This window comes from Marmota marmota, unplaced genomic scaffold (genome assembly GCF_001458135.2).
Source record: "Marmota marmota marmota unplaced genomic scaffold, marMar, whole genome shotgun sequence".
NCBI classification, from domain to species: Eukaryota; Metazoa; Chordata; class Mammalia; order Rodentia; family Sciuridae; genus Marmota; species Marmota marmota.
In genome coordinates this window covers 3675608-3684787 of record NW_026000079.1, presented here as the reverse complement: position 1 = coordinate 3684787, position 9180 = coordinate 3675608, and the positions used below count along the sequence as shown (strand labels likewise).

General features: G+C 37.5%; 1 long non-coding RNA gene across 1 annotated transcript; it reads left to right on the top strand.

The window, feature by feature from the left end:
- Positions 1-2389: 2389 nt before the first annotated feature.
- On the top strand, positions 2390-8549 carry LOC125620266. The gene is made up of 3 exons (XR_007351880.1): positions 2390-2774; positions 2811-2814; positions 8244-8549. It is a non-coding gene; the product is annotated as an uncharacterized LOC125620266 (long non-coding RNA).
- The last annotated feature ends 631 nt before the right edge of the window (positions 8550-9180 follow it).

Sequence of the window (9180 nt, the reverse complement as noted above, 5' to 3'; positions counted from 1 at the left end):
AAAAAAAAAAAAAAAAAAAAAAAAAAGCAAAATAGAATGAACTTTTTCACCTTTAGAAAAACCTTTCCTCAGCTTGACACCCAGAAATGGAAAGTAATGTGGCAAAAGAATACGAACAGTATGGGAGATTTATTTATTTACTTTTCCCCCATCAAAATATATTTTATTATGATAATTTGAGTTATTTCACTCTACTATACTAGCAGATGCCATATTTCTAGATGGCCTTTCTCTACCATACTTTTTAAAGTTTTTAATTTGTTCTTTTTAATTATACATGACAGTAGAATTTATTTTGACATATCAAAACATACATGGAGTATAACTTCCCATTTTTGTGGTTGTACATGATGTGGAGCTACACTGGTATGTGGGAGACTGAAGTGAGCATAATAAGGTAAATAGCATGTAGCTTGCTTGATACTATGGGTTTGTTGGGTCTGAATGGCATTAAGTCACTCTTTACATGCAGATGACAGGGGCCCACCTAAAGTGTCAGATCATTTTCTGTTGGCAGTCATAGACCTGTTTACTTCTTTGGGAGAAAAAGGCATTAGATATGAAATATGAGATCCTGTCTTTTTTTAATATTTATAAAAGAATAAATAAATAAATAAAATCCTTTGTTTCTTCTTTGTGGCAGGGCTGGGGAATCAAGCTCAGGACCTCAAGCATGCTACTAGCCAAGCACCACTATTGAGCTATACACCCCAGCCCTGCTTTACAATTCTTCATAAATATAACTTTAAAAATCACGTTGCTTTGGTTTGCCTTTCCTACAACGTACCTTCACAAAAAAGATTTGTCTTTGAGCTGGGTATGATGGGACACACCTATAACCCAGTTACTTGTTTCAAAATAAATAAAAAGGGGTCAGTAGTAGAAAGCTGACCTAGCATGTATGAGAACCTGGGTCTGATCTCTAGTACCACAAAAAAAATAAAATAAAATAAAAATAAGATTATCACGGGCTCGGTGGCACACACCTATAATCTCAGTGGCTTGGGAGGCTGAGACTAGAGAATCGCGAGTTCAAAGCCACCCTCAGCAACTCAGTAAGACCCTGATTCTAAATAAAATATAAAATCAGGCTGGGGATGTGGCTTAGTGGTTGAGTGCCCCTGAGTTCAATCCTTGGTACCAAAAAAAAAAAAAAAAAAATTACCTTTCTATTGTAGGCACTATTTAAACTAACGGCATGTGATATAATTTTCATGTTGACAAAATATATAAAAGTCACTATATTCATCCCAGCAAACAGGGTAGTAAAAAGGAGAGTGATTTCTCTGGAATATTCTTCATATATAAGTCCGTAACACATTATAAACAAAAATGCTGAAATCATCAACCACTTTTACATATGAAAAAAAGGTACTTGTGGTTTGCTTTCTGTCAGGGGAACACATTAACCAGGCAGAGGTCTGCAACCTGTTTACTGGCATGCAGTACTTTAAATATCTGACAATCCAATTAAGATGGAAGGATGGAGGCAAAGAGAACCTCCACCTTATTATTAAAGGGGTCAAGTGAAGACTGTCCTGAAATCATTGTTTTGAAATACCTACAATACACATATTTAGAAATACAAATAATTTGAGGATGAATTTAATAACAATATAAGTAACTGGAGAAATATGAAGATGTAGTTCCTATTAAATAGAGAAGTATCCTAATACACAAATGTAGATGACTTCAAGAATAGAATCTAGGTCTCAAACAAGATCTGATCTCCTTCTCATTCCTAAAAGGTTCTTCTTGCTTCTGCTTGGTGAATTAAAGGAAGGAAAACAGGGGCTGGGGATGTGGCTCAAGCGGTAGCGCGCTCAACTGGCATGCGTGCGGCCCGGGTTCGATCCTCAGCACCACATACAAACAAAGATGTTGTGTCCGCCAAAAACTAGAAAATAAATATTAAAAAAAAATTCTAAAAAAAAAAAAAAAAAAGGAAGGAAAACATACTTCCTTATACCTCCCCTTTTTAAAATTTTTTATAGTAGATGGACACAACACCTTTATTTTATTTTTATGCGGTGCTGAGGATTGAACCCAGGGCCTCACATATGCTAGGTGAGCGCTCTACCAACTGAGCCCCGACCCCAGCCCCTCACATCCCTTATCTACCTTATTTCTCTTCTTATATTTCATTATTTAGAATAATGAGACCATAATTCCCTAGATAAGTTAGAAACACTAAAGTCACATAAAATGACTCCTTTCTTCCTTAGTTACTCATTCAACAATAAAAATTTCATAGATTTATTTATGGTACTGGGGATTGGACCCAAAGGCACTTTACCACTAAGCTACAGCACCAGCCCTTTTTATTTTGAGACAGGGTCTCATTAACTTGCTGAGGCTGGTCTCAAACTTGGGATCCTCCTGCCTCAGTCTCCCAAGTCCCTGGAATTACAGGCATGTGCCACCGCACCCTTTTTAAATTAGAGATTTATAATTACACATACACATTATTTTCTCACATTTTAAGCTGATATCAGAATATGTCATATAATCAATGGCTTCTAAACTGGCAGCATTTTTTTCCTCTATTGGTTCACAAAACACTGATGCAACTTAAAATCAATGGCATCTCAGGTTCAATGAAATAAATACATTTGAGACGCATACTATTTATTTTTAGCACTATCTGAGGAACTGAGGATACTGAACTAACTCTCCACCTTCATGGACTTATGGGGGGGGGATAAAACAACTTTGATTTGTGTAAAAGTAGTTTTAAGTATCATGGGGGGGGTCAACATGCAAAGGGGACAGAAGTAATGTTATGGTAGGGACATAACCTATTTAAAAAGTATGGTGAACAAAGTCCTGTCAGAAAAGATACCATTAGAGCCAAATACTCAATTAAGGGAAGAAGTGAGCTATACATGTATCTGAGGAAAAACAAGTAGAGGGAACAGCAAGGATGTTACTTGAGATATGTTGATGTTTATTATGTTTAATAAACAGTAAAAAGATAAAGATGAAATGTTTTATCCAAGAGGGAGAGTGGCAGGAAATGAGGCAGGACAAAGAATTCAGGAGCCAAATTGTGTGGTTTTGTATCACAAGTACCATTTAGAATATATGTTGAAAGAAGGAGAATAGAAATGTTGATGTACTGAGCAACATCTCCAGTCTTTTTCTTATTTTGAGACAGGGTCTCACTAAGTTACCCAGATTGGCCCTGAATTTGCTATCTTCCCATTTCAGCATCTTCAGTCACTGGGATTACAGGTGTGTGGCACTGTGCCTAGCATTTTCATTTCCTAAAAAACAACACCTTAAAGTGGCCCACAGACTCATTTGATCTGTGAATTCTTTGTTATCACTCTACGATAAGATAAGCTCACAAAATGAAAGTAAGCATTTAGAAACTTTCATGTTAATTTGACAGTAATTTTATGTCTGGTCACTCTAACAATACAAAAATACTGAGCTTGGATTTTAGGTTTCTTTTTGTTTTTATAGTAATTTATTCCACTGTATTTATAATAGTATTAGTCCACGCTATATTACAAAACAAAACAGAATAAAAAATAGTCCTTTATCTCAGAAAGTCTGTGGAGAATTATCACTATAAAGGATAATATAGACTGATGTGTAACCCATGGATGGAATGCAGAAAATTTAGTCTTTTTTTTTTTTTGTATTTTAAATCAATGTCTGTCATTTTAGACCTCCTACATCAGAAACACTTCAGCTCTATTTAAAATGCAGTTTCCTAGGGCCACTTCACAGTAATAAATGTGGGCCAAGGAACCTTGATACTTAAAACTACTTTTACAAAGATCAAAGTGGTTTTATTCCCCCCCCCATAAGTCCCACCAGTTTACCAAGCTCTCCTGGTAATTATTAGACACTCTATAGTTTGTGTTTTTAATTTCTTTCTTTCTTGTGTATGTATGTGTGTCAGTGCTGGGGATCAAACTTGGGGCCTCACACATGTCAGGCAAGCACTCTACCACTGAGCTACATTCCCATCCCTGATGCTATAGTTTTAAAAATGTGCTTAGCCAGGCACAGGGCACACTCCTATAATTGCAGCAACTTGGGGCTGAGGTAGCAGAACAACAAGTTCCAGGGCAGCCTTGTCAACTTAGCAAGATCCTATCTCAAAATAAAAAATTCTGGGGATGTAGCTCAGTGGTAGTGTGCCTAGCATGTGTGAGGCTCTGGGTCTGATCCCCAGTAGAGGGGGCAGGGGGAAGTGCAGGGGGTCTCACAGAAGAATCAGGCAAATAAGGAATCTAAGCATATCATTCAATAAAGGAATAGTAGTTAGCTATATTCTTCCAACCTTCTCCAACACATTATCTTTACTAATAACAATGGGTGCAAGGAGAGATGAATTTAGAATAGTTGTGGATCTTTCACATTGCTTTAAAAAAAAAAAAAAAAAAAGAACTTAGCTGGGCGTGGTGGTACACGCCTGTAATGGGACTGGGAGGCTGAAGCAGGAGGATTAAGTTCAAAGCCAGCCTCAGGAACTTAGCAACTCAGTGAGACCCTGTCTCTAAATAAAATATTTTAAAAGGGCTGGGGAGGGCTGGGGTTGTGGCTCAGAGGTAGAGGGGTTGTGGCTCAGAGGTAGAGCACTTGCCTAGCATGTGTGAGGCACTGGGTTCGATCCTCAGCACCACATTAAAAACAAACAAACAAACAAACAAAAAAAAAACACAGGTATTGTGTCAACCTACAAATAAAAAATAAGAAAAAAAATGTTAAAAAAAAAAAGCGGGGGGAGGCTGGGGATGTGGGTCAGTGGTTAAACATCCCTGGGTTCAATCTGTGGTACAAAATAAACTTTTAAGACATTTACTTTCCCACATCACTAATCATGGATTATAATTTTATATCTGCTCAGGAAAGTAGCATTACTGGTAACTACAGCATCCTGTGGAGAACTTCAATGTTTGGTCACTGTGATGAGCTCTTGGGTTTCACAAGTACCACATGTCCTCTTTGAAATGACTTATATTACACTGCTCTTGAAAAACATGCTCTCCTATTTACATTCTGTACATACATACACAGGAATGCCTTCTCAGATAAACCATTTTCCAATGACATACTCATCAAACAATAGTTAGGGGAAAGTTCATACCAAAAGGAAGAAAAGTAAAAGGGATGTATTAGGGGACTGGAGGAATGGGAAATAGGAAAGAGGAGATCAGCTTTTGAGTGAGAATGCTAAATACCAGAACTGTGAGTTTAAAAAAAAAATCATAGAAAAATTACTCATTTAATTATCAGAACATTCCTATGAAGTTCATATTACTCCCAGCCTATGAAAAAAGAAACTGAGTCGGGAGTGGCACACACATGTAAACCCAATGGCTCAGGAGGCTGGGGCAGGAGGACTGCAAGTTCAAAGATAGCCTCAGTAACATAGTGAGGCCCTAAGCAACTTAGCAAGACCCTGTCTCAAAATAAAAAAATAAAAACAACTATGGATATGGCTCAGTGGTTAAGTGTCCCTGGGTTCAATACCCAATACCAAAATAAAAAAAGAACAAAGAAGAAAGGAGAAGGGGAAGGGGAAGGGGAGAGAGGAGGAGGGGAAGGAGGAGGGAGAGGAGAAAGAAGAATGGAGACTGGGAGATACTAGATAAACCTGCCCAAGATTATACGACAGTGGTGATTAAAAATCTATGTCTATTTCTAATGACCAGAATACTGCCCCCTTCTATCACAAGGATGGTAAACCGGTTTCAACTCTCAGCCAATTGTTGCTCATGCTATTGATGATTACCTGTAACACTGTTTCATTAGTAAAAAAAAAAAAAAAAAATTTAGCCAATTATTGTATGACACAAGACACAACAGAGGGGCTGGGGATGTGGCTCAAGCGGTAGCGCGCTTGCCTGGCATGTGTGCGGCCCGGGTTCGATCCTCAGCACCACATACAAAGATGTTGTGTCCGCCGAAAAAAAAAACTAAAAAATAAATATTAAAAAAATTAAAAAAAAAAAGACACAACAGAGGAAGAAAGCATGCATACACACACACACAAACACACATAGACAAACCATGTATTTAACATATCACTCTCATAATCAGATCAATAATTCTAGAGGCACCTAAATGCAGCAGTTTATGAGGGTAACCACATTTTATACTTTATAGAGATATAGGAACTGGGATGTGGTCATGACAAGGAAATGGCAGCCATTTAAACCTCAGAAAAGTCTCACAGAATTTCTCCAAAATATCCCTCAAGAATATTCATAGCTCTGTATATTAAATTAGTCAAATAAAGGATAATGTTATAAGTATAGCTAATCCAGTAGTAGCTGAGCTAGAAAATTTATTGCAGAAAGAGTGGACCTTAATACAGTTTCTTTAACAACAACTTGTATATTTTCAAGTGGAAAAAATAATTATCCAAATAAATTCTATCTCAAATGTGTTTCAGAGATTAGCTGACCTATGCCCTTTACTTGCAACCTTATAGGAAAATAAAAGATCATTTGTCTTCCAACCAAACTGGAAACAAAAATGCACTTCCAGGTCCTAGCAAAGATCACAGAACAATGGTCTCCTTTTTGTACCATCTCCCACCTACCCTAATGCAAACCAGACAGTTGAGCTCCTTTCAAGCTATCTAATGTACTGACAATCATTTCTAGCATTTAACTCTGTAATTCCCAAGAACATAATCTCTCCATTTCATTTCCCTAAAGGAACTTACAAAACATACAAACCAAAATACAAAACAAATTCCTCAAATGGTATAAAAGCCCCTGACAGAAAGCAAAATAGCTATAGAACAAGTTTCATTTTAGAGGCTACAAAGAGTGAAATTATCTCCAGAAAGTACCATTTAATGGAATTACTTTGGAGGTTGCTTTCATACCATCCTAGAAGTACAATCTCTGGAATTTAGCAACTGTTAAGAGTGAAATACAGATATGCGCTTGAGAAGAACATAGCATCACTGTGGGTATCTGAGTGCTGTTAACTATTTCTCATTAAGAAGAAATTTAGATACCTGTAATCCCAGCAGCTCAGGAGGATAAGGCAGGAGGATCAAGAGTTCAAGTAAAAAATAGGGCTGGAGGTGTGGCTCAGTGGTTGAGTGTCCCTGAGTTCAATCCCCAGTAGCTCCTCCCACCACCACCAAAAAAAGAATATTAGGCAGGGTGTGGTGGTGCTGCACATATGCAGTCCCAGTAATTGGGGAGGTTGAAGCAGGAGGTTTGCAAATTCAGGGCAGCCTGGGCAGTGTAGTGATACTCTATCTCAAAATGAAAAGTAAAAAGGGCTGGGGATGTAGTTTAGTTATAGAGTGCCCCTGGGTTAAATCCCTGTATTGCCCTTAAAAAAAAAAAAAAGTCTCAAAAAAAGTTCACTGCCAGGCATGGTGGTGCATGTCTGTAATCCCAGTGATTTGGGAGGCTGGGGCAGGAGGATTGCAAGTCTGAGGCCAGCCTCAGCAATTTAGTAAGGTCCTAAACAACTTAAGTGTCTCAAAATTTAAATAAAACGGCTGGGGATGTGGCTTAGTTGTTAAGTGCCCCTGGATTCAATCCCCAATCCCTCCCCCAACCTCCCAAAACGAATTCACTAAAAACTTTAAAACTTTTTAAAGTACTCCTTTTCTAACTATAAGACCAGATTTTTTTTTCAAATAATTCAACCAAAATATATCACACCAGACCAAATGCAGAATTAAAAAATTTGTAAAAATATAAAACAGGGGCTGGGGATGTGGCTCAGGCGATGGCGCGCTCGCCTGGCATGCGTGCGGCCCGGGTTCGATCCTCAGCACCACATACAAAACAAAGATGTTGTGTCCGCCGAAGGCTAAAAAAATAAATATTAAAAAATTCTCTCTCTCTCACTCACTCTCTCTTAAAAAAAAATATATAAAACAATGCCACTATCCTTACTTAGTTATTTTTCATAGACAGAACGATTTAATTTTCAAAAACAATATTGTTAAATGTGGAATGGTTCTGTTATTTGTTAATGAATTGATATTTTTAAAAATTCTGTTTCTACTCTGATGACTACTTTAGTTGTGGTCCACATAGCAAAATCTCTTTGGTGTCCCTTGAGTTTTAAGAATGTCCTCTTAAAGGGATTCTGAGACCAAGAAGTTTGAGAACCACTAGAGTATGTCTAATAGCTCCAACAAAGACCCCAAAATACAACTGCTGAAACAAGATAGAAAGTATTTCTTTCATATAATTGACCAACTTTTAACAATTCCTGTTGCTGTATTATTCAATGTAACTGAGGAAGTGTTGGCCTACTGTTTTTCAGTTCTCAGCCAGGAAATGGCACATCACCTCCTCTATTCCCTTGTCAAGAATTTAGCCTACTTCTCAACAAGGGAGGCTAGGAAATATGCATTTTTTTAAAAAGCGATGTGGAAGAAAGGGAGTTAATTTTGAGGGCCAGTAAGCAAAAATATCATTAGGACATCAGGAAATAAACACCAGGGAATATATTTTATCAGATAAAGGACAGTTATTTATGTAGAAGCATGGGAAAAGAAGGTTTAGGATGGCGCTGTGTGCAAATATAGAACTGAGACTGTTTTAGGGAAGATTGGGACAAATTAGCTTGGTTAGGAGGGCAGAGCTGGGATGCCAGGCAAAAAGTAACTCAATACTTAAATAGAGCAGGGTTTATGTGAAAAGGTTAATGACCCTTTGTTTTTAGTGTGGATCAATTTAAGTAGGACCATGATACTATACCTAAGAAAAGCCTGAGACAAATTGTAATTCAGTGTCCTAAAATTTTTGCAACTTTATTTTAGAGAAGTATGATTTGGCTCAGAGAAAATTTGGTAAAGTGAGTCGTACTTCTCTTTGAACCCCAGCTTTCTTCTTTGCAGACTTGATAACTTTACCTTATAGCACTACTAGTGATGTTTATAGTAATCTGTCAGTGTCTTCCATACTTGTGTCAGGTTATTTTCTCTAATTTGCCAAATTTCTCTCTTTCTTGTGATACTAGTATTATACTGGAGACCTCATTCACATATTTTACCACTGAGCTATAGATCTAGCCCACCTAATTTCTTTCTTTTCTTTACTTTTAAGTGCCAGGGATTGAACCCAGGGGCACTTAACCACTGAACCACGTCCCCCGCCCCTTTAATTTTTTTATTTTGAGACAGGGTCTCAATGAATTGCTCATTAGGGCCTTACTCAATTACCAGCTTTGAAC